Here is a 27532-nt window from a genome sequence, read left to right on the forward strand (position 1 = left end):
AGACAGAGATGGGCAAATCTGTCTGTTTCAGTTTCTCTGAGTTGCTTGTTTTTTCAGCCTTTAAGTTCAGTTCCCTGCATTTCCACATCAATTTGTGATTTTTAAAGTATTCATGAAAATTATGCAGCATTTTAGTCTCCTAATATGTTGAACAGGGAGCAAACCAGCAATAAATCACAACGAATAAGTGAAGTTAACTCTTTATTAGGATGAACAGAATCTGCTCAGGAGTGCCAGGCCTAATGAACACAGCAATTCTTGTTTGGTAAGTCCTGCCCCTATGAGGCAGTTGTGGAGACTAAATGTCTTCCCCCAGGTACCTAAGTCTCCTCCTCTCCTGGGTTTTCCCCAAGCAATTTGAGATGGCATTGGTGTGTCTGTCTTTGCTCCTCCCGTTTCATGCCTCTCTTGGTCCTTGTTGCAGCAGGAGGAGAGCCCCATGCTTCTTCACCAGCGTGACTCATCTCCACCTCTTGGCCTCCCTCCTCTTCTGCTTCAGCTTCAGCTGCTTTTTCTGGACTTCCCTCTGCCATAGACTCTCCCTGCTCATTAGGCGTTGTTGCCTATTCAGCTTTTGGCACCTCCTTCTCCCAGATGTGTGCATGCAAACCCCCCCCTTTATGCATACTTTTTTCACACTTACATTACCATAGGTGCCAAAGCGGCTTACATGTGCATTATCGTGTGCAGGATTGTCACATATAAAGATCAGTACATGGTAGCCATATACATCTTAACTTTTACTGTACTATAGACAGCATCAAGTTAATTAATAGTATGGCCATATAGCTTTCTCATCCTTAATGAATTAGGGATTTGGTATCATCCTGACATAAGACTGCCATAAATTAGGGGATTCAGCTGACTGTGATGGCTGTTTTTGTGTTCCATTCCTATCAGAAGGCAATTATATTTTGTGCAGACGTTATCTCCCCTGTTTAATGGGGCATGTAAAATATGTCTTGCAGTTTGTCCTTTATTAATACTGTATATAAGAGAGCAGTCTAAGTGGGATGTCTTGCATATTAGTGTGCTGAGGAATAGGATAAACTGAGTTTAACTTTTCTAGGTCAAAGAGCATGAAATAAGTACAGTGTTTATTACTACTGCTACCACTATCATTATTATTTGAATGTCCAGTAACAAATTCTGTTTGTACCATTTCAGGTGATGATTTGGGTGAAGTCAGTGGGAAAAACTGGTCAACCCCCCTGGGACAAACCAGGGACCACCCCTTCCCCAGATCTGGTACCAAATTAGTCTGGGGTAGGATTAACTTTTTTTTAAAAAAAAAAAATCAATTAAACATATGGTCAGGAGAAGATGGGTGCCTTCTTCCCCTCCACTCCCTACTGAGAACAGAGGGATCAGTTCTGTGGGGTGCTCTTTTGCAAGTGTTTCCCATGCAGGAAAAGATTGATTCCTCCACTGATGGAGTCATCAATCCTACTTCAGAGATGGACTTGAGGCAGGAAGGAGGGTCAGGCAGCGAGCGCCTACCTTTTCCTGGGAAGACACAGTTAGCAGTTAGGATAGGCCCCAGCCTTTCTGGAACACCACAGTGTTCCTCTGTACCTCATTCTGAGGAATTGGAACCCGGAGTAAGTGCCTGGGATATGGTTACCAGACGTCCCCATTTACCGGGGACAGTCCCCGGATTTACAAATCTGTCCCCGGACAAAATCTGTCCCCAGAATGTCCCTGGATTTCATTTCATGTCCCTGGATTTATATTTTAAGTGTTGTAGATTTATTAGTAGGGAATGAATGTTGCGTGATTGGTTCAATGGCATAAGACACATCATATGGGGACTTCCGGCGAGGCAAAATAGCAGGCACCACGGCAGCGAGCAGCTCCTGAAGCCAGCCAGAGCCAACTGCGCTACCAGGCTGGCTCCGGGCTGCAGAGACTGCCACTACCGCTGCCGCTGCCAAGGGGGAACCAGGGACACCCGGCACGTCAACTTGGGGAAATGCTGACCCCCTCCCCCGTGACCCAAATTGAGGCAGGAGTGAGAGCACCTGGCCACCCTGCTCAGCGATGCTCCAGGGCCAGTAAAAACCCCAGAGCAGGTGCAGGGAGAAGGAGGAGAGGAGAAGGAGAAGGAAGAGAGAGAAAGAGGAAGGATAAAAAAGAGGGGAGCCCCAACCTTGCCACACTGCTGCTGCCACTGCAGCTGAGGAAGAGAGGTGGGAGAGCACCGGGAGGGAAAGGACACATGGCCAAGCCCAAGCCCAAGCCGAACCTACTCCACGGCGGATAGCGCTCCAAGAGATCAGGCCTGGGCCCAGAGGAAGGCCGTGTGACAGAGGAGACCACAGAAGAGAAGATATTACTTCTTAATTTTTTTAAAGAATGATTTTTTAAAAAATAACTCCTCCCCTTCTTTTTTGTTAAAAAAAGTGTACCTGGATTCTTTGAAAAAAATCTGGTAACCTTAGCCTGGGACCCCTGGAATCTTGCACCGCTCAGAGATTGGGGTGTTGTGAAACAACAGGAAAGTAACATATACCATCAGATTATTAGTCCATTACTACTTCATTTGTTGTTGTTTAGTCGTTTAGTCGTATCCGACTCTTCGTGACCCCACGGACCAGAGCACACCAGGCACTTCTGTCTTCCACTGCCTCCCGCAGTTTGGTCACACTCATGCTGGTAGCTTCGAGAACACTATCCAACCATCTCGTGCTCTGTCGTCCCCTTCTCCTTGTGCCCTCCATCTTTCCCAACATCAGAGTCTTTTCCAGGGAGTCTTCTCTTCTCATGAGGTGGTCAAAGTATTGGAGCCTCAGCTTCAGGATCTGTCCTTCCAGTGAGCACTCAGGGCTGATTTCCTTCAGAATGAATAGGTTTGATCTTCTTGCAGTCCATGGGCCTCTCAAGAGTCTCCTGCAGCACCATAATTCAAAAGCATCAATTCTTCGGCGATCAGCCTTCTTTATGGTCCAGTATGGTCCACTACTTCATTAGTGCTACTCAAAAAGTTGGTCTATGAACCACCAGCTGCCAGTCCACAGAAACTCCACTATAGCCCAAGCTGGGTGGGATGCTTCTGGCGCCTGGCACACTGCAAGGACAAAAATGGCTGTTCCACCAGATAAGAAAATTTGAGATGAACTGGTCTATACCTAGGGATTGTATCTGGGAACTTTTGCAGGCAGCACAGATGCCCCACCACTGAGCATGTTGCTTTCTAGACAAATCAACAAGACTTAAAGGAGTCCAACTAATGGAGATTTTAAAAACTTCTTGCTGCTTTGCACTTTTCCCCCTTTTATACAATATAAAGTTTCCAGGACTGATGATTCATTGGAAACCTGATAATTTTTAAAAAGACACATTTTCTTCCACTGAGAAATCCCTCTTTAGAAATAGTTTTTTCGTCTTTGAGAAAATCATCGAGGGATTGATCCCTCTAAGCACGGCTGCTGTTGGGCCAGTTGAAATGAAGGAAGCATGTGCCTCAGCAGTGCTTGTTGGATGTTGCCATTTTTTGACAAAATTTTAATGGGCTTTGTGATCACTTAGTTTTGGCTCTAGAGGTAACAACAGTGTAACTCTGGGTCTTTCTTTAGATGTCACACATTACAGCTTTTTCATAGGCATTCCCCATGTGCTGCAAACACCACATCCTTGTCATAAGCCAAGCTAGATATTAATTAAATGCCATTCAAATGACAAAGCTTGTCTAGTCAGGAGCCACAAACAGCCTTGTGTTCATTGCCTATGGAGAAAGTGGTAGCGATCAATCATTTTATATGTCATACCGGCGGTAATTGTTGAAAGGGGAAAGGTCTGTTTAAAGAACCACTGAAAAAAGAGTTAGCAATAATGCTTTATCCTTTAAGCCTGTGTCCAGAAGGATTTGTAAAACCAAACCAATTCACCTTTAATGATTCCAGTAGAAGGCTTTGTGGTCCAGTGTTGTTTCCTGAACTGTATATTGACCCACAGAACCTCTTTCTTCCTCACTTTGAAGGTCACTGGGGTGGAGAGAAATATAGCAATGGGAATTCATCCTTCACATCTCTGCTGTCTCAGCAAGTAGGAGAGCAATCCTTAACCCACAATGGGGTTTACTTCTCCCCTGACCTCCTTTACTTCTAAGAGGACAGGTATAGGATGCTTCTGGGCAGGAATATGAAGGATAGATCCCCCCTAGTCACCTGACAATGTGGCTGTGTTGTGAGCAAACTTCAGAACTTGGTGGCTCAAAGATGACTCTTAGCAGGATCAGAGCCTACCAATAACAAAAGCTACCAGATATATGAAGGGTTAATGGCAAAGCACAAGTATTTCTCATGACAAGTATGTCTGTGCCACAAATCCCCTGAGGAAGGACCTGGTCACACTGAATAACAAGACAACAATGAAGTGGTGATGCAGGTTTGAGGAACCTCAAAACCAGGGACCACATGTCCCCCCTGCACAGCCTCTTTGTTCTTCCCTTGGAAGTTTCCTCACACCACAGCTTTCACTGGGCCTGCTTCATACCCTGAGTGCTTTTGCCTGGCTGGAACGTATTCCTGAACTCTGATAATGTCTCTTAGTAGCCTGGTTGGAAGACAGAGAAGGGTGCCTGAATGTGTGTAGAAATGAGTCTACTGCACACAGACAAAACATTCTGCTCACTTTTGGCTCTGGCTTTGCTCACCACTGGAATGTGGCCCCAGAAGGCTGCCTCCATTCTGAAAATGATTCTTCACCCCTAGTGGTAATCTACTGAAGTGTTCATTTAGTTCCAGACTGCAGAAATTTAAAAAGTTAAAAGATTACCTGAAATAAATTATTTGCAAACAGGTATATCGGCCTGGAAATTAAGAGTTAAGGCCTACATGAACCAGAGCAAAATAGAATTTTGCTTAGAGTCTCTCTCCAGCCAGAGGAAGCCTTGTCCTCTTAGTCCTGCATTGATCTTAAAGCAACAGAATTCAATATAAAGCACAAAGCTTTATATCAGGAGAGATGAAGACAGTGGAAAGAACAAAGGGAGGCCTAATGGGATTGCTCAATGAAAGTGCCATCCAAACTGAATATCTGACATCTAGAAAAGTTTGTATTTTGGGGGTGTATATACTTGCCACATTAAATGTAATTCATGCCTATAAGCACCTTGTTATCAAAGCTCACAAAATAAGAAACATTTTTAATCCAGATTTAAAACACAAACCATTCAAACCAATCAAAAGACCAATCAAAAGTTAGGCACAACCTTTGAGGTGAATATTCAGCTGAGCTCTCATTTGAATAGCATTCGCCTTATTATGAGATTGACTTCCTCCTGCCAAAGTTAATGGTATAATTGAGAATTGGGCCAACTTACTTGAGTGGTTGCTTGATGATGTCCATAATGAATGCCATTTTGCATGAATGAATTGCCCCAAAGCAGCTTAGCTACCCATGATAGCACATACAGATCTTTAATCTATTAATTATTTTTAAACCCCTGGTGCATATATTGGCTGCAGTTTCAAGAATGTATGTTCCAAACCATGAAGACTGCGAGGTAGTTGGTAAAAGAATTTCTGAAAATACCCTCTTTTCCAGTACCAAATATGCTTTGTTGAATTTCCTTTGGTACAGCCGGCAGATGCAGTTGAATTCATCAGGGTGTTTTTTTGTTTTTTGTTTAATATATTCATTTTGACCAATCAAGTGTATACTCTGCCAAAGTGTCAGTGGGTATAATAGACTAATGGGAAATTATGTTCTCTGCATGGCTGCGAGATCATTTTAAAGACAAAACCCCAAAATGTGTAACACCCCGTCTATCCTTGAAACCAGCTAAACACCCTCTGTATGAAGCTCTTTCAGGCTCTTGAAGCTTCTAATCTACAATTGGAACCTCTCCCTTTGTTATTCTTTGTATAGTCTTGGAACACAGGGATGGATTGAATTCACCGAACAAACAATTTAGAGTGCTTAAAAATGGGAATGAACTGCTGGGACAGAATAGCATGCACTTCTCCAAGAAACAATCAGAAATGTGTTTTCTTTTTTACACTGTCAACCATTAAGACAAAAGGAGTGGGATGGGATGTGGAGGGGAAAAGATGGCATACAGCCTTTCAATTACCCAGAGGTTGGCAGAAATTGCTTCCAAATCAATTGCTTAATCCCTTTTAACGCAATCATTCTTCCGACTTACCTTCTGCGAGCTCTGACATCTCAAATTTCAAACCCGTGAATAAAAAGGAAGGACCAGAAGGTTCAATAACAATGAACCTGTAGGCTTTACAGTGATTTCAGCTAATTTTCAGCCTGGTGGGATTCTGATGACACTCCACATTCATCCTCCAGCCTAAAAGCAAACTTCTTCAAGTGCATTCCTGATCCTGGGTGACATCTACCAGTATGTGACATCTACAAACTAGTCCGATCAATATGAGGTCATGGTAGTCTTAACCTCTTTTACAGATGGGTGAACCCTGCTCCTTTCAAAGTCAAGGTTGGCCACATCCTTCTGAGATTTCAGAGATCTCCCTGAAAAATCCTAAACTCATGCTTGAAATGTGTGTGTGTGTGTGTTTATATTGAAAATATTGATCTTGTTGTTGTTTTAAAAGAAACCTAAAAAGGTAAAGGTAAAGGACCCCTGACAGTTAAGTCCAGTTGCAGACGACTCTGGGCTTGCAGAGCTCATCTCTCTTTACAGGCCAAGGGAGCTGGCGTTTGTCCACAGACAGTTTTTTCCGAGTCATGTGGCCAGCATGACTAAGCCACTTCTGGTGAAACCAGAGCAGCGCATGGAAACACTGTTTACCTTCCCGCTGGAGTGGTACCTATTTATCTACTTGCACTTTTTGGCGTGCTTTTGAACTGCTAGGTTGGAAGGAAAATAAGCCTAGTCCATTCTTAATGCTTTTTTAATTGGCCCTCCACTGTTTCCACCTTTCCTTGCAACTGTTTTATCTTCCCCACAACTTTCCAAAGGGGGTTGAGGAGGGTCAGTTGGAGGGGCAGGAGAGTGAGAACTTCTGGGGTTGCTGACAGCAGAAATACTGTCATCCATGGAGCAGCTGCGGGGCAGAAGAGAGACAAACACACAGAGGCACCCATCTGCTCATCACATGATCCCATCTTGGGGTGGGGGTGAGTGTGTGCATGGGGAGAAGGGGTCTCATTCCCAGAAGTAACTGCTTTGGTACTAAACATGCTGCATTCTACTGGTGCAGTGCTGGCACTCGCCCTCCCTCTGGTAGACTGGCAGCTGGGGGGGGGACACTGAAAATGGAGCATCAGTGAGGGTCAGTTAGAGGGAAGTAAGAACTTGGGGGGGGGGCAGAAACACAGACGCCAAAAGGGCGGCATACCCTCCAATGTTCCTCAGATGAAAATGCCCCTATATTCATCTGAGGAACGTTTGAGTGTATACTATTACAAAGCTTGGTTCTCATAAGATGTCTTGTATCCTCAAGGTGTCAAGCCCCTTCATATTTACCACAATTACCATGGCAACTCTACCCACCTACCTTTCTTCTAAACACCTTGCTTGGTGCAAATGTTAAAGAACGGAATACTTGGAGTCACACAAATGTAGGCATTGACTGTCGGAACAAAGGGGAGCTGTTAAATGTTTGCCTCATGTGACTTCTTCCGGGATAATTGCTATTTGTTTATCACTGAAAGCAAGAAATCAATAATGGTTGAGGTTTTGTTTTGTTTTGTTGCTGTTGTTGTTTTGGCTTGGGCCAAGAGGAATGGTGCATTGCCAGGAAAGCAAATTACCTTTCCCCTAGTTTTTCCTCTATTTATTCAAGCCTGCATTTGTCCTGGATTCTCTTTCCTTTCGCAGCCACAATTATTCCCCTATCTCCTCATCGTCCCATTCTGTGGTCTTCCAAATATTTGGAACAGATAAAATAACTGTTTCTCGTTTATCTCTGTAGTGTTTAAATGACATACCATTTCCCAATCTGTTTCTCCTTTTGTAATGATCTGACAGTTTGACGCAGGAAGGCTTTCCACTTTCTGTTGTCTTTGGCTGCTTGATTCTCTGCATGCAAATATTATTTGTAAGCCATCCCCTGCTCCTCTCCAAAGATGTGTTGGGCTTCTATCTCAGTGATAAGGCATCGGAATGATGAAGGGCCTTCGACTAAAGACAGGCTGCTGAAATTTAGTACTGAAGTGGTTCAAGACATCCAGATCACTCAGAATGTCTGGAAATGGAATGTGTAGATTGTTCCCCTCTTCCAAAACCAGGAAAATGTCCTAGCGTTGGCCAGCGTAGTCCAGCACAGGCCAAGTCAAGGCACAGATGGGGTGGAATACTGGGCTCTACAAATTCCAAATCAGCCATGGAATAGTAGAAAGGGGATTTGAAGACAACCAAGAATGCAAACATGGGAGATGAGCCACACTTGTGTGTCCCGTCCCATTTAACATGCATCCTTCGAGAAGGAAAGAGGAGGTTTCCAGCAGCAGCTAAGAGAACAATTTTCTCTCTCGAATGCAGGACTCCTTTACAGTTACTAATGTAACAGCACTGTGTCATTTATTTATATGTTAGAAGTGGGACATGCAATAAAATGTGGCAGTATCTCTTCAGCATTTCCCAGAAAATTGCTGCCAGCCAACTGCACATTACCTCCTCTGGCATATTATGAAGTGTTAGTAGTGCTAGTTAGCCAATTCACTGCTGCCACTGGTTCCTTCTTTTTTTCTTTCCCCAACTGGCATTCAATATTTTGTGGCTTCTCGTGACCATTAAACATACTCAGTTGTCATACTGTTTGTGGATGAGTTCCCTGCTTTTTTAAAATAATAATAATAATAATAATAATAATAATAATAATAATAATAATAATAATAATAATTTATTACTTATACCCCACCCATTTGGCCGGGCCTCCTCAGCCACTTTGGGCGGCTCCCAACAGAATATTAAAAACACAACAAAACATTGAACATTAAAAACTTCCCTCTACAGGGCTGCCTTCATATGTTTTCTAAAAATCAGATAGTTGTTTATTTCTTTGACATCTGACGGGAGGGCGTTCCACAGGGCGGGTGCTATGTGGAATAGTTCTTCTGTCAATGTTGGGGTTCTCCTGAGCATGCTGATATCTCTCTTGTGAGTGTCATTTTAGGCTCCATATCTGTCGGCACAGAGCCCCTCAGTTCATTGTTAGAAGGGTTCGTGTACCACAAAAAGGTACAATATGTTAGGAATATGGGGGAGATGGTGACAGCAGACTCTTATGGACTCTGGTAGCTAGCTGATGACATGTTTCAGTCCCTATCCCTGAGTTGTAAATGGACCCTAGAGCTAGCAGATGCTAACCCATGGAAGCAGGTCTTGATAATATACATTTACCAATATCCAGACTACATACTTCATGTGTGTGGCTAAGAAGCCTAGCTCTGCCTATTACAACTTTTGAAGTTAACCTGCTATGAAAGCTGGAAGGTTATAGGTAAAGGTAAAGGGACCCCTGTCCATTAGGTCCAGTCGTGGCCAACTCAGGAGTTGCAGCGCTCATCTCGCTTTACTGGCTGAGGGAGCCGGCGTACAGCTTCTGGGTCATATGGCCAGCATGACTAAGCTGCTTCTGGCAAACCAAAGCAGCGCACAGAAAAGCCGTTTACCTTCCCGCCAGAGCAGTACCTATTTATCTTGCACTTTGACGTGCGTGCTTTCGAACTGCTAGGTTGGCAGGAGCAGGGACCGAGCAATGGGAGCTCACCCCGTCACAGGGATTAGAACCACTGACCTTCTGTTTGGCAAGTCCTAGGCTCTATTGTTTAACCCACAGCTCCACCCGTGTCCCCTGGAAGGTTATAGCCCAGCACAAATAAAGGAAAAGCTACTGGTCAGATTTCTCTGCCCACCATTTATTTCCAGTTATCTCTGTAGCTTAATTTATCAGATGGGATAGTGATAACCATTCAAAAAGAGAGGCAAGTGGCGGGGGGAAACGACCCATTTGGTGCAATGATTGCAGTTCTGGTCTTGGATCTAGGAGACCACATTGCCAGGGAAGAGCCAGAAAGCGCAGTTTCGTCAGTAACAGGGGAGGGTTCTGAGCAGGAACGGGCAGAAGAGGAAGACAGGGAACTGACGCACAAAGCAGAGCAGGGGCCGGGGCGTAGTCTGGAGGAGCAGGGCATCAGGGATGGTGAAGAGCCCTACAACCCACCAGAGCCAGTAGGAGGAAGTTCAGACTCAGAAAGGGGGGGGGGCTTTCACACCAGCACAGGCAAGGAGGGAAATGAAATGTAAAGAGCAAAGACGTATCGCGAGGTTTCCACGTCTACTTTGTTGGCGCCAAAATCGAAGGAAGCCACTCCCCGACTCTGACTCAACAGGTTCGGATGCGTGATTTTGAACTGCAGCTGTTCTTTGTATATATGTAATAAAGACTGTAAATATCACGCTGCGTATGCTGGAGTTTTACTGCGAAGAGGGAAACACCACCTTTACACACATAGACTTGAAAACATTGTCTCCACTTTGCCTGGGAAAGGTGATACTTAGTGATTCAGATCCTCCCACTGTTTCTGCTTAGATACCAGTAGGTAATGGGAATCTGAGGAGTAACAACAATATTACATCCTCTACCAAAGCAAAGAATTAAACTGTAAGAATATACTGTAAGTGTTTGTTGCATTTTATCCTTATATTCTTACAGCTTGATTCTTTGCTTTGGTAGAGGATGTAATATTGTTGTTAATCCTCAGATATATGCTCTGCTACGTATTTTAATTCTTGTATATACTTTGATAGTTTTGTTACAACTTATGTTTATGAAAAACAAATTACATATGAAATAAGTGGCTATTCTGGGCCACAGAAATATCCTTTTCAAGAGGTGGGAATGTGGAATATCACATATAGTGCTTTGAACAACAAAACCAGCCGTTATCATATGTGCCAGTGATTAAAAAGAACAACAACAAGCATGTAAACTTCAGATTTACAATATGGGGCGATTATTTTGCCATGGGTACCACAAGTTGTGGAAAACACTATATCAGAAAACATCTTTTCTGTCACGATGCTTACTTTTATTCTCAACTGGGTCCTTTTAGATTGCATTTTACAGCTTGTGCCAAAGAGCAATATTGGTCAAGACTTATTGCACACAGGTGAACTATGAACAGAGTGCTGGAAGGGGGCACTTGAAGCTACTGTAAAAATATGTCACATTCTGTTCTATTAAAATACCCATAGCCTATGAGTTTATTGGTCTTCGCTTTCATTACACTACCTTCTGTTCTGCTTTCAGGCAGAACTGTTTCAGTCAGTGCTTTGGCACTTCGGGGTTACACCAAAAAGCAGGTGCGTCATTAATATACCTGGGCCTGTTTTCCACATACCTCCAAACAGATTGAAATGGAAGTGCTTGAATATCTAAGGTTATTATCACCATCACCAAGCTGGTTCCAAATTGGGGGTGGGGGAAGAACATCATTTTGTGATGCTTAGACTCAGCAACCCCCCCCCCCCCCACACCAGTGATGAAAACTGATTTGTTGGATGTCAGCGTTATTTGGCAGGGTAAAAAAAGGATGGAGCAATTTAAGCCATCTAGGGGACCCCAACAGTGGCACGTGATTGTGTGAAAACAGACTACAGAATGTGCCATAACTATGTTCTTTTTTATTAGTTTATCTTTGGGTAGCAATAGATTGCACTATGTGAAAGTCTTTTCCTGGGACGCTGTGTTCAATCAAGTTTCAAAAGGCAGGGGAAAGTATTAAGGGTAAGGTTACTTCTCCTAGCAGGGAAGCAGTTCTATTCATGTCTTTTGCCTGTCCATATATAGTTCCCAAAATTTATTATAACCAGTTGCCTCATACTGAAAAACACATATAACCTTATTATTTCGAACTTTTGACTGTTCATATATATTGTGAGGAATTCAAACTGTAAAGAATCCCAGCATGGCTATCTCACAATTTTTCAAAGTTTTAGTATGTTCTCTGAATCGAAACAGAATGTTACAGCCTCCCAATTATCACTGTTAGTTTGTGCGTGTTACATTATAGCATTCTACCATAATGTTAGCTAAGAATGTTACTTCATGGATTCACAGCTTATTAATGTGTGCTGGAAAGACTGCAGAATTGGCACTCTGTGAACATATTCAAACCAACCTGAGTGCCTAAGAATTGATTTTTCATATTGGTATGACGGTATCTCTAAGTGTCCCAATTTTCCAGGGACATCACTGATTTAGAGAAGCTGTCCTGGTTTCTGATTTGATTACAGAATTTCCCACTTTTCCTTAGGATGTCCCTATTTTCATTGGAGAAATGTTGGAGGGAATGGAGTTATCCAACCCTAGAGCCATCTGAAGGCAATCCTGTATAGGGAAGGTTTTTCCTTAATGTATAATATTTTATTATGTTTTAAATATGTTGGAAGCTGCCCAGAGTGGCTGGGGCAACCTAGTAAGATGTATGGGGTATAAATAGTAAAATTATCATTCTGGAATGGGACGTCCATATTTTCATCAGAGAAATGTTGGAAGGTATGGTATGACTTTGCCTTTGTTTGTTGTGCAAATGGCTACTTGTCCTCTCTGTCTCACCATTGCTGAATGCTGTTATGTTGATGTGATTCAAAGAAACCATCTTGGCTTTTTTACTTGGTTGAATTTTTCTTTTCATTGGTGGCATTTGTCTCTTCTGACACTATTCCCAGAAATTCCCCATGTATCTCCACTAAGTACATCAACCCCATACATCACCTCAGCTTGAAGCGAGTATTTCTTTTCTTCAGGTATTGAATGGCAAGGCCATGTTATCTGATTACATACGGAAGAGTCATGTCAGAATAGAAAGCAATGGCTGTAAAATACCAAAGTCTTATATCAATTTCCTTACCCTGCACTTGTTTATGGACTTGCCACCCTTTCTTTCTTTTTAATACAGCATTTCAGGTTACTCTCTGCAGACAGTAATGGAAGCAGCATTTTTAATATATTTCAAAGAACATCATCCATATTTACATTCTGGGTGAATCTATGTCTGAGACATTAGTATTCACAGGAGCATTATGTTAATAGAGAACGGGCCTTTTAAATTAAATATCCACCGCAATCTCATTTGCTGTTCGAAATGTTTGAAGAAATAAACAATTGCCTAAAACATCTTCCTGGTTTTCCTCCACAATTCCACCACCAATTATTAGCAGGAATTATCCCCGATTCAAACTTCTGAAGATGCTCACCCCTACCCCAAAGCAAGTTCTTATGGAAGGGAAATCATGTAACTGTGTAAGCTGACTAGGTGAACAGATACCCAAGTGTACAACGAGCCCATTTTCTTCCCAACAAGTCTTCCAATGTCTACCATTCCAACTAAAAAGCTGGCTGTTCTTTATCTCCACAGCAGCTTCTGTGGTTTTAAATCTCTGCTGGGGTTCTCTCACCAAAAACAACTTGCTCTAAACCTGGATCTTGGCATCCAGGAATTCATTTATATCTATTTGTCCTTTAACCAAAACCCGAAAGGCCAACAGCTTCCACAATCCAATTCTTGGTCACTCTGTCAGAGGTTGTTGGCAGGTGGGCTCTACTACCACTGGGAGGACTGTAGGTTCATCATCCCTGCTTCAGCTTTTGGTGTTGGGGAGTTGCAGTGATTGCAGCTCCTTGATCTTGATGGGATTTAGGGTACAGAGTCTGTGGCTACTTAAAATAGCTGCACATGTTGACTGATTTCCTATAGACAACTATCCATGTATAACAACCATGAATGTTATTAAGGTTTGGTTTGTTTGTTTTTTACATAAAATCTTTATTTGTGTCAGCCACAAACCATAGCTAAAGAATCAAATACAATCAAATACAGATATAGCCAGATGGTTGGCTATACAAAATGCGTTTTGAAAGTTTACAACTATACAAATAAAAGAATTAAAAACTGACCTTGACCACAAGTAAAACATATGAACGAGTGGGCTTTCTTTACTAGGCATTAAATGGGTTAGTCAGATGGTAGATCTAATTCTAATTGCCGCAGTTAAAAATTCTGCCCTGTTTGCTGTCACCTGGTAATCTTGGCCTGCAAGAAGGAAGGACACTGTGGCAGTGGATGAACGACCTGGTATGGATGATAGAAGAGGGGCAATAACTTTGTTACACAGATCTTTATAAAGAGAGCAGGCTAGGAGTACATGCACTGCAGGTTCGATACTGCCGTCTCCGCATGGACATAATTGTTTTTCAAGTGGAATTTGACGGAAGTGACCCACCGACGGCAGTACATTCAATCTTGCATAGGCGAAGGCACATCTGTACTTTAAAACTGTTAAGTTTTGCAGATAGGATGTGGATGTGTGGAGGAAACTAGGCAGAAAAAATCGTACCAAGGACCAAATTTTCTTACGGTGGCTAAATTATTCTGTTGCTCAATGTCATATAGGTGCTGCCTAATTAAATTCTTTGCATTATCGAAACCCAATGTTAATAACTGTTGAGGTGATAAACCAGAGGAACAGAGCTTTTGAGTTACAGTTTTGGTCCAAGCACTCTTGGGACAGTCTTGCAATATTAAAGGAAATAGACCGGTGGGGGTGAAATTTCGACGAAACCAATAAATGTCCTGTACCAAATTTGTAATTCAACTGAGGGAAGGTTGGCCTCCAAGCACAGTGAAACATTTGGAACACAAGATGGCACAAGATGGAAAATTTGCCTTAAGAACTTGAACTGAACAGTTTTTATTGTCAAGGTGTGCCCCAGGCCAAATCTGTGCCCTGTATAGTAGCTGGGCCAGGGGTTTAGCTTTGAACACTCCTAGTGAGGGTATGTAGCTACCGCCTTTTGTGGGGGGATAAACACAACAAAATTTTGACACTTTGAGATACTCTTTCCTTTGCATAATTCAGATGTACTAGCCAGGACCCTGTTGACTGAAAGACAAGCCCAAGATATTTAATGACTTTGACTTGTTCAGTCTTCTAATTATCCATTTACCATCTATAGGCCCTATGGTTTCTTGAGAAACCCATAACTTTGGTTATGCAGCTGCTGGGTGACCTTGGGCTAGTCACACTTCTCTGAAGTCTCTCAGCCTCACTCACCTCACAGGGTGTTTGTTGTGAGGGAGGAAGGGAAAGGAGAATGTTAGTCGCTTTGAGACTCCTTGGGGGTAGTGATAAAGTGGGATATCAAATCCAAACTCTTCTTCTTCTTCTTTATTGTAATTCACAGCCCATTGTTCTTTTGGGCAGTATCCTGTGAATGCCCTCATCAATCTTTTCAGGCCCACTTTTGTTTGGGATAGGAGTACCGTGTCATCTGCATATAGCAAGGCTAAGATGGCCTTTGTGGAATGTTATTAAGGTTTTTGCATGAAATTACCTTAAATGCAGTGACACATAATATCTTTATCCTAGTCAAAACAGGAGGGAGCTGATACGCCTAGCTCTTTCAAATAAACACCACCAGCCTACTGGGTCATGTGACGTGGCCTTCATATAAGAGATATGATGCTAAATGGGATAAATAGTGGGCTATGCCACAGATGGGGACACGGGTGGCACTGTGGTCTAAACCACTGAGCCTCACAGGCTTGCTGATCAGGTGACAGCGTGAGCTTCCGTTGCTTGGTCCCATCTCCTGCCAACGTAGCATTTCAAAAGCACCCCAGAAAGTGCAAGTAGATAAATAGGTACCGCTCCGGTGGAAAGGTAAACGGCGTTTCCATGCGCTGCTCTGGTTTCGGTGTTCTGTTGCGCCAGAAGTGGCTTAATCATGCTGGCCACATGACCCGGAAAAACTGTCTGTGGAGCGGACAAATGCCGGCTCCCTCAGCCTGTAAAGTGAGATGAGTGCCTGGACTTAACTGTCAGGTGTCCTTTCCCTTTACCTTTATGTCACAGAGGACACAATATTAATGTTGATCAATATTGTTTATTTTCTGATTATTAACTTTCAGCCCTCTTTTAATAGATGGGATTCGTAAGAGAAGTCAATGAAATGTATACCCGGTTGGTGAACACAATGTGTGTAGTAGCTAAAAGCTATTTAGGTTGTTCTTTTAAAATATGTATTGATGGCGCGTGTGCCAGAGCTGGTGGTGCATGTAAGATTAAGTGGCAGAAGGAGAGGAGATCAGAGATTTCTGAAGATGGAATCCTGACATATCCAGTAGAGACAAAACAGAAGGAGAAAGTGGCATTTCTGCTGATATTGCCAGTTGCAGATGGCTGTGAGTCACTGACGGCGATTATGGTAGCAAATGACTGGTTTATCTAGATGATATGATAGAGGATGCAGAATTTCTGGGTAATTAGGACTGCTGTGACTGTGAGAAGAACACAGATTGAGACAGGAGATGGGTCCTGCATTTCAATAGGATGTGAGCAGACAGCCTGGAAGTTAACAGCGAACATATAAAATGTTTTGTTTCGTTTTAAATCTCTGGTAAATTATAGGAAGCTTTTAGCTGGTAGGTAGATGGCATCTGCAGTTTTTGAAGAATGCGAAATAGAAAGTTTGGAAGTGAGGAAAATCACGTTGTGATTGGATTTTCTCTTCTAATCCATCACTAAGACCTAATCCTTTGCAGTTCTTGCACAGGTAAATTTCCAATGGAAAGCAACACTTTGCTCAAATGATATGAGGATTCAACAGAAGCTATTTCACCACCTCCCCAGTATAAAATATGCCAAGTTGAGATGGAAGTGAAAATTGCAGACTGCTATGAGAAAAGATGGCACCTGGACTGATTTAAATCTATGCATATCCTATGTAGCTGATTTAGTTATGAATAACACATTCCCTACTTTTCTTTAAAATCATTCACCCACTGGGGGGGGGGAGTTTGGAGGAAAAAATGCATTTTATAAAAGACATTGGGAAATGCACTAAAGCCTAGGATTGCAAATATTTTCCAGAATAAAACTTTTGTTATGGCGGGCAACCAACACTTGCTCTGGGAAAGCCAGTTTCTAGGTTCCATCCCTAAGTCACCAGATGTTGCCAGTTCTCACCAACTACTTGCCAGATAAAATTCTAGCTGTGTCCTGATTTGCCACAGCCTCCACTTTTGACCACCAAACTCTACCATGCTCTACATATATCATTCTATTCTCTACTTAATGTGCTTCCTTTTCTCCATAAGGGAATGCAAGGTGGTGCTTGTAGGTTTCCCAGGGCTGTCTGTATCCATGTGCTGATCAGACCTAGACCTGTTTAGCTTTGGAAAGGTTTTGCAAGGTGCACATTTAGGGTGGAGTTCAATGTAACGTAATTATGAACATTCATCAACACATTTCTACTTGCCCAACAGAACAATCTCCCCCCCTCATCCTCCCATGCTCTGTTCTGGGAGTTCTATAGACCCTCCCAAGCAGATTTTTATTTGTGGGGGTAGGGGCATGGCGACAGGAGGGGGACAAGTTAGTGTGACTCATTGTATTGGTTTCCACTAGTATAACAGCTTAGTGGAATCTGGCCCTTAGTGGAATCTAGGGATAAACACCTGTTCTCTTTTTCAGCTGGCCCTGTAGCTCCAGTACACCCTGTTTATCACATAGCAATGATCTGGTTCTCATGACACAGTAAGCCAAACAGTGGGAAACTGGTGAAAAAAGGAAAATGCTAAGTAATACACGTCAGTCCTGTTCTTCTGGTGGGAAATGCCACTGTTTTGTGATACATGGTTTTTGTTGCTATAGATATTTGCAGGGTCAGATCCTTTCACTGAGATACTGTATGCTGCTTTATTATCTCATTCATTTTGACAGCTTCTCCCTGCCCTGATTATATGCTGAACACAGTCCTCCATTCTGCTTGAATGGGTTTTATGGCATTTCTCTGTTTAACCTCTTATTTTCATATTAGACATGTACACAACCGCTTATTTGGGATGACACCAATCAGTTCTTTTCCCTTTCAGGAACTTCAGTGTTGTTTTATGCTTTGTGTCGCTCCTGTGCCACCACAAACCATAAAATGTATTCTACTTTTGTAACAGCTCAATTATCTTTTCACTCTACATGGTTCCCTTTTCTAGATCTGTTCTCCATACACATTTACTACTAACCTTTGAAAAAAATGAGTGGTGGCCTGTAGAACAATACACTGTATTGTTGTTGTTTTGTTTCATTATTGCTTGTAATAACCAAAGTGAATAACCCCCGGCATCCCCCAGTCTCCATTTCTTCCCTTTCCTAAGCTTGTCTCTGCTTGGTTACATAACAGCATGAGAACAGCCTGGATCAGGCCAATGAACCATCGCATCCAGCATCCCGTTTTCACAGTGACCAACCAGATGTCCATGGGAAGCCCCAAAACAGAATCTGAGCACAGCAGCACCCTCTCTTATCCAGCAGTTTCCAGCAACTAGATCAGGGGTCAGCAAACTTTCTCAGCAGGGGGCCGGTCCACTGTCCCTCAGACCTTGTGGGGGGCCGGACTATATTTTGAAGGGAAAAAATGAACGAATTCCTATGCCCCACAAATAACCCAGAGATGCATTTTAAATAAAAGGACACATTCTACTCATGTAAAAACACCAGGCAGGCCCCACAAATAACCCAGAGATGTATTTTAAATAAAAGGACATATTCTACTCACGCTGATTCCTGGAACATCCACGGGTCGGATTTAGAAGGCGATTGGGCTGGATCCGGCCCCCGGGCCTTAGTTTGCCTACCCATGAACTAGATGCATCACTGCCACCGACTGTGGAGTTGCAACCTACCTATCATGGTTAGTAGCCATCAATAGTATCCTCCATGAAGCTGTCTAATCCCCTTTTAAAGCCACCCAAGTTGGACCACTTTTTGTCAGTTTTTATTTTGTCTATTAGGTCTAGAAGTTCACCTCTCACCAACACTATCTGCCTCAGATATCTCCTCTGCTGCAAAAGTTAGTTCAGGCACTGTCATCTGCCCTACACTGCATCTTTCATTGGGAAGCCAGATGCACAAAAAATCATCCAGGTTCTCTGAAATCTTCTTCTCCTTTAGCACACCTTTGATTCCTTTGTCATCCAAGGGTCCAGCTGAATTCCCCAGTCTCCTGCTACTAGTGCGTTTTAAGAACTTTTTATTGTTGGTTCTTATGTTTTAACAATGTACACCTGAAATTCCTTTTTAGCATACTGTCTATTCGCATTTCTTTTGCCAAAGTTTGTGGTCCTTTTTGTTGCCCTCATTTGGACAAGGCTTGGGATGGGAAGTGAATGATTCTGTTTTTGGCTTTTGTGCCTTGCAGCTACTTAAATGTATGAATGAGCACAAACAAGTTCATATACCTGTTAAAAATGTGTTTCAGACTTTCAGAGTTTGGGCCATTTTTAGTTGTTGCTTATGAATTTTTCTCTGAGTTGGATCTAATGGTTAGGTATTAATATCAAACCCATTTTGCATTAGAAGTAGGGACTCCATATTACCTTTGATCACTGCCTGCCCTGCTGGGTTGAACTTCACTAAACTCTTCACTGACTTTTCTTTTTCCATCAGAGCTGAAAACACTTGGGAATTGGTATAGAGTACTGTTTCCAATGTCCTCCTCATGTCTTTTGTATAATGAGTGTCTTTGTTTGATATTGAAAATATTTTATTTTAGCTCTTGATATCTGAGAACTGATATTTTGCAGGATTTGGTAAAAGATAAGCAATGGTATTTAATTAACAGTGTTAATAGATATTTGCTAGGGCTGTACACTGGATTTGACTGAAGCCCGAATCCCAAACTTAATCAGATTGATTCAGGGGAATCTGGAATTGGGATGAATCAGGTGAGACAGCCCCAATCATCCTGATTTAGGCTGCCTGGACTGACTTGGGGGTGAAGCATCAGGCAAGAAGGCTGCAGAGGTCTGCTAAGCTTGTGCATTCCCCACAGGGAACACCCCGGGAAGCAGACCTCAGCTGGATTGAACCTCCACTCACCAGGGTTTGCACACAAAACTCGCTGTAGTAAGCCTGGGATAGACATCATTATCCTAGAGTCTCTATTCAGTTCTGCACACGCTACTTGCCACCATCCTTTTTCACTCAATATCAAAAGCAGGAAAGCAAATGCCCAGTCATCTTCACAAATTCCCTGTTGAGTTTGAATAACTCAAGGCAACTCCCCTTCTTTAGAGAACTCTCCTTTTTATTTCTAGGTTGCTCCTCCCATTAGGAAACACAACCTTTAAGTGTTCTCTCTGTAGGGAGGGTTCAAGGAGAAAGCATGTTGCTTGTTTTGGGAACCACACTATGTTGGGCTCAAAGAAATGTAGAAAGGCCTACATCTTGCCTACATCTGGTTCCCCACAATAGCCAGGTGATTTCATTTTGTCCATCTTCAGCATGAACTGCAATAAAATAAAACCAATAAATAAAACCAAGGACTCAGCTATACAGTTGCAAATAAAACGTCTTAAGTGTGCTGTAAAGTGCAGTATACAAATGTCACACTAAATGGCGATGGTGAGCTATGGCAAATTCAACATATTTTTCAAAACGGTTTTTTTAAAAAAAGAGTTTTCACAGCATTTATTTATGTGTCTAGATTCCACCCAAGATGAAAATATCAGCACAATGCACCCTAGATGGGACACAGGGGGGGGGGGGAAACCCTGTGTCCAATCTAGGTCATACTGTTCATATTTATGTATCTATAGCAGTGCACAGTACAGGGTAACAGAAAACATAAGACCAGATGAATGTTGACTTTCAAATGAAACCTGGAAAAAATGTACATGCCAGTTAATATAGAAGGTGATGCAACAGTGGAGAATCTGTCTTGCTTGATCTTGGTTTCCTGTGTGAGCTCTTTGTGAGAGAGGAAGAAAAATTCTTCTAGTAATAGACTATTTTTTGAACTTTTGTACTATTTATAAATGGAAAATCACTTCACAGAAAAACCAATTTAAATGATAATCTGGAATAAAATGTGTAATTTCAAGGCTAGGACCACCATATAAACAAGTGGCACTTCTGGTTGAAGACAGACTTTATATAAGCTCAAAGTGGCATTGCTATCTATGTTATCATTCCCCACCTTGGAGAAAACTGATTTTTAGGCTTTTATAGCACTTAGACACACACACACACACACACACACACACACACACACACACTGTGTATATGATTGGGAAGCCACCTCCAAATCTGCTAATATATGTACAGTGGTACCTCAGGTTACATACGCTTCAGGTTACATATGCTTCAGGTTACACACTCAGCTAACCCAGAAATAGTACCTCGGGTTAAGAACTTTGCTTCAAGATGAGAACAGAAATTGTGCTCTGGTGGCGCAGCAGCAGCAGGAGGCCCCATTAGCTAAAGTGGTGCTTCAGGTTAAGAACAGTTTCAGGTTAATTACGGACCTCCAGAACGGATTAAGTTCTTAACCTGAGGTACCACTGTATAGCATTTGCATCTCTGCTTTCACCAAAAAGGTCAAGGTGACATAATGGTTTCTCCTTCTCGTTTTGCACCCACAGCACCAGCCCTGTAAGTAAGGTGAGGCAGAGAGGTCCATGGCATAGGTCACCTAGGGAGTTACATGGTTGGCTATGGATTTGAATCTGCATCCCCCTAGTGCTAGTCTGATTCCACTACACGTTTCTCTCTCCCCACCCTCACACATCCATTCACAGTGAAACATCCTGGACCACAACATGCTGCTTTTCTCTCACTGTTGTCCTTGCTGGATCGACACATAGCAACATCGCCGTATGAAGGAGGTGGGAAAAGTCTGGCACATCTGAACGAGCAGATTACCCCATTCTCTACACACACCCTTTGACTGCTAAGCCTTTAAATTTGAAAGCAGTCTGTGCAACTGTGCGGCAACCCATGTGGTCAAGCCTTTTCTTATTAGACATATCACATAGTTTCTGTAACTAGAAGAGCCTAAGGGCTCAGTTCTGTAACTCGGAAGTTCTATCGCTGTTGATAAACTTCATTTGGAAGAAGGCTTTCTTTCTCTCAGCAACACCACTGTTTGCTGATCGTTCTTATTAGGGGAGACGGCAAGACAACCTTAAGGTTCTTCAATATGCTTTTGTGGGTTTCTTCTGAAAATGCTGCCCTCTGTCTTTTCTGAGTTCTCTCTCTCTCCGTCTCTGTATTTAGAGTTCAAAGGCATTGGCGGGGGGGGGGGGGGAGACACCAACTTTTTCTTTCTTTTGGTACTGGTGCTTTTTCTTTTTTATTCTTGCTTTGCTGTTTAAATCCCCTGTGGCCCATTACAAGAACAATAGAATTTCTTATCCTATCACTGTCTGCTCCCTGTGAGTAAGTCTTTGAAGTTTCCTTTGAAGCATCCACAAGGAGCTGGCAGGTGGGTGGCTGATTATGAATAACAATCAGCAGAGAAAAGGTTGCGATCCAAAAGACAGTTAAGTCATAACTTCCAGGATGATGTTGATTTGTGGAGCAGACCCATAGGGGTGAATTATTCTAAGTTGTTCCAGCTGCAACCATTTAGAAGATTGCTCCTTAACTGTGCTTTTTGACGGAAGTGGAAATAATCCTCTTCTGTTTGTGCACATGTAACTATGTACACCAATATGAATATTTACTGCATCTGATGTACTAACATGGAAAAGGGGTACTTTTTATAATACCCTAAGTACTACTAAGAGCATAGGAATCTGCCTTATACTGACTCTCAGACCCCCTGGTCCATCTAGCTCACTGATGAACGGAATGGGTTGGGACAGTGAAGAGGAGATTATTTCTGTGGAGATCAATAAACATTGCATGCTTTCCATCCTTGAAGCTCTTGCTTCATTCAGGCTAAAAGTTGAGGGCCCTATGCCACATGGATCACAGAAGATGGATTCCATTTGTTTCCTTCTTTCACGTTAGTATTGTGGCTTCCACTGCCCCCCCTCCCACCTACAAGAGTCATTTTCAGCAGGTTATTGTGCCCCTAAGCCTCAGCTCTCTCATAAGTCAGAAATGAATAACATGACCAAATTTGATGCATTGCTGTAGGCAAGTATGGCTATTTCCTTCATCTTTGTTTTTGATGACTACATAATATTTGACAGACTAGTTAGGAAGTACAAAGAATTCCTCTTGGTAACACATTTAAAATGAGGGAAAGATGCAAGTGCTTCTTTCTACATCCTGGAATGTAGCAATTAATGGGAGATTCTTGAAGGTGATTGTTCTTCCATGTTGGTGTGCTTCCAGCTGGGTGTACCTCGGTTTATTGTTCTTAGTCCCCCATATCTATATGCTGCACCATCAAGATAAGAGACCAGAACTTCATAGGATTGGTCCACTTTGCCCTCCAGCAGAGCAGTACGAAGCTCATACCCTCTCTTTCTCTTTCATCATGTCTGGCCTGAATTTAAGAGTTTGGTCTCCAGCATAGATCACAAGTCCAGTGATGACCTATTGATGGACAAATACAATGCTCAGGTTAGCAAATAATGTATGACTTAAAAAAAATATCAAACCAGCTTGCAAACACAATTCTATCTACAGATTCTCTCTCCTCTCTCTCTGTCCTCCCTCCAGTCTATAGATCCATTGCATACTATTTTCTAGATGTCAGTGACCATGGGCTGTTTTAATTTTTCTTTGTACCTGTGATAATATTGCCCCAAGAAGCTGTTCTTGAAACATTACAGCAACAATCATTATATCAACAGAAGGCAGGTCGATATGTGACAGGAGATGGAGAAACCATAGGGCATCGACGATCAGCATTAGGCAAGTACTGTGGCAATTTCAGGTGGGGGACAGCTTTTATTTTGTCTTGTCTCAGCAAGGCCCTGCTAATTTTTGCACCAAGCTGGATGAAATATAAATAACATTTTTCTCGTCATTAGAAAGAAACCTTGCTGAGAAGTATTGTATTTCAGCATCATTCTGAGCAAAAAATTGTGAATAATTTAGTTGTTAGACTCCAGGGGTCTCCCTCTCTTTCGAACTGGCCTTCTGTCTAGATGTATGCAGCACTGCTCAAAAGTAGCTGAAAATAGCTGGAGAATAGGACTTGCTGCTGCTTATCAGTGATGGACTTCATTAGTTTTTAAGAAGCAACCACGGAAATAAAATTCTTACTCTGTCTCTATAACCTCTGTGCTATGTCCCAACAAAAAAAGCATGACATTGCACTGGAGAAAATTGTTTAGTGAAACGGTAATGGCTGTAATTAAAAACTTATATTATATGGACTACAGCAGGCAAACAGATGAGACACACTTCCATAGCTGATATGGAGAAAACCTGTGGGCTGCTTGACTTTGTCCATTTGCCCTGATATACACTGCAGATGCTAGTAAGGGCTCATCCATGCTGTTGTTTAATGTGGATACTAAGCTTCCTCTATTTCCATTCATTATCTGTCATCCATATGACGTTCTCCTCAATGTGGACTTTCTCATACTCTCCTTTTTTGGAGTATCATTGGTAAGAGGAAATCCAGACTGAGGGAGGGGGAAGTGTGGGAAGGCCAAGGATCCTCTTACCAAGGATACTCCAAATGGAGGGGAATGCCATATAGACAACGAAGAATTAATGGAGGTACAGGAAGCTTACTTCCACATTAAATGACAGTATGGATGAGCTTTTAGTCTCTGCAAGCTGGAGCTTTTCTGTTGACTTCCACATCAGATGATGATCTCACACAGAGCTCCATAGATGCATCAAAACTCAGTTCAGCTCTACATTTGATATGTTATGTGACATTCAGAGCCTTGGAAGTCTGTGGCTTCAGGAAGACGAAGCATATGATTTCTGCAAAAAATTAGATAGAGTGTACTGCACTCTGTTACATTAGCTGCCATGGTGGGGTTTAGCCCCATCAAACCTGGAGTAATGTGTAGAGAGACAAAAGGGAACTTTCAGTGGCTAGGGGAAGCTAAGGAGGAAGAGGATGGTCTACAGTATGAGATATATACCACATATAGCCCTTTTGTGTGACTACTGCTGTAGAATGAATTTTGGGGACTGCTGTCTTGAAAGTGCACTCAAACCACCTGTATGGCATCCAATTTCGTTGCACTTGTGCAATGTTGCACTTGTGTAATGACAATAAAGAATCTATCTATCTATCTCCATGAGTGTGGAAAGGTAATGTCCCATAGAGATGACTAGTCTTTGGGTTGATGTGCAAGTTTCCCATGTGTAGGGAGGATTTGATGAGAAGGAAGTTTGACTGCTTCCCTAGATATATGTTCTGGGATACTACAGATGCATAAGTAGCCTTTATGCACATTTGAATTACTTCTTAGGCCTTTTGATATTAACTGTATCCACCCCTCAGTTCTACGAGAATAAAACCATCTTTCCCCTTCACAGCCTCTGTGTGCCACATGAGTCATTCGTTATATCTTAACTAGAATACGTAACCTTGACCTGAATTGGAATTTGAACTTTAGAAATTCTACGGCAGTCTAACAAAGAATGCAATTATCTAAATCGTTGTAGAACTGAATAACACATTATGGTGACCTTACCTGTATGGGCAGATCAGATCCAGTGTTGGCAAGGGAAAAAGAAAGCCTGTTCTTATTGTAAAAGTATAAGGAATAATAATAAAAAAAAACCGCAAGAAGCTGCAAAATAGCCTGTGAAGTCTGACACTAAATGGCACTTGCTTCATTTCTACCTACAGCAAAATCTGGGAACTTTATTCTCTCATTTAATCAAAGAAGAAAGAATCAGGAAGTTTTCCCTTGTGCAATCATCACTGAGGACCCAGCAGACTCCAATAGGCCCACTTCTGGTAACTAGGTGCTTCTTTGAATAAGAGTAATGCCTGGGTCTGCAACTTTTGGAAAAAGCAAAAGTTCCCAGAGGTAATCAACAATACACTGTATGCATTACATGGATGACAATACTGTAACTTTTTTTCTTTTTCGAAAACGGTAAGAGCTAAAAGGAATTGACTCACAATTGTAATTCTCGGCAGTTTTTCAAATATATTATGCTTCATGTGGGAGCACCGAAAGTGTGATTTAGGACAGTGCTCAGAACCCACCATTAGGCCCCAGCTTGATAAAGGTGGGCTGCAGCAGCAGAACTACCACCATATAAATGTATGCTAAAATAAAATTACAAAATGGGTTCTCAAACACATGTTTGGTTTAAAAGTGGGTCTGAAAAAGTTGAAGGCTCCTGATTTAGCCACATACTCAATGCTCCCCTAACATTGTGAATTACAGAGAGAGAGAGAAAAGAAGCCATGAGGGATAAGCTATGTCAGTAGAATGCTAATATGGGTGAGACAAAGCAGTCTCAAATCTAGGAGAACTGCACATTGCTGCAATCAAAACTACATGGTATAACTCAGGGTTGGCCAATGTGGTACCCTGCAGATATATTTGGGGGTTTACAAGACCCCCAAATCCTGACCACTTGGCATGTTGGCTGGGACCAACTGGAGTTGTAGCCCACAACTTCTGGAGGAACTCTGCTGGCTGTTTCAGCAGAAAAACAGGTGTTATCAAAGTTGAAGGACTCATTTTGGTTAGGCCAAACCACACAGGGTGCAGAGCAGGTACAGTGAGGGGTGAACTGTCTTCAGAGGTAGCCCTATGTATAATGCATTGCAGTTGTCTATCCCAACATTGGCAGAAGCAAGAGGCATCCTAAGATCCAGGTCAGCAGGGCCACAGGTTGAGGGACAAGTCACAGTGCTGGTAGCAAAACATTATTCCAGCAGTTCTTCCAACCTCATATTGAGGCTTTGAACCCAGAGCTGTCAGAACCTCACCCTGGGTCCAGCTGCATAGAGTGCCCATCTTGAGAAGCGCTCCACTCCTGAGAAGCCCTTTACTTACAGTCCTCCTGACTGTGACTGTCTTGGCCTGCCTCTTGAGGCACCACTGTGCTCTAGAGTTCTGTCTACTTCAGACACCTAGCTCCATTTCTTTGGAGAGGGATCCCTGCCAGTGTCCACAGAAGTTTCCAGCTCCTCCTTGGCTGTTGTTCTAGGTTGTTCCTGAGTTCCTCAGGACTCCAGATCCTCCTCTGCTGGATATTCCTCAGAAGAGGAGGTATCTCATGGGGGGGGGTATGACATCAGCGCCATTAACAATATCTAGTCAAATGCGAACAGGAGATGTAGGTCAGAAGAGAAAGCAGGTAAATTTGATGACAGCGCCCCTCTGCAGTTTGTCTCCAGCACCTGCATATTATGGAAATGCTGCTCTAGAATTTCTTCGGGGAAAAGAAAGAGGTTTGAAATCTGTGTGGGTGTACTATTTCCTCTGCTCACCAGCAAAATAAAGGAGGCTGCAAGGAATATTTTCATCCTTGCATTACTGATAGGCAAATTGCTCAGCCCATATTATTTGGTCCATTTACTTTCTCCCCAGGTATAAATTGCTGTTGGACATGGTCACAAAGAGAAAAGAAAGGCATGCCTGGGAAATACAAGCATAAATATATTGCAGAATTGATATATCTTTGCACAATAAGGTAAGGTAATACAGCCATATTCCTGAGGCAAGCTCAAGAAGAGACTCACAAGCACACAACAAATTGTGATTTTAGTAAATAAGGATGGTAGCCAAGGGTTCTGGGACCCCATTTAGCAGATTTTACTTTACAGTTTAGGAGATCTGATATGGAAGTAATTTTCCCAGTAATTAAAACCAAACC

Source organism: Podarcis melisellensis (assembly GCF_964234715.1).
Source record: "Podarcis melisellensis genome assembly, chromosome: 1".
NCBI lineage: Eukaryota > Metazoa > Chordata > Lepidosauria > Squamata > Lacertidae > Podarcis > Podarcis melisellensis.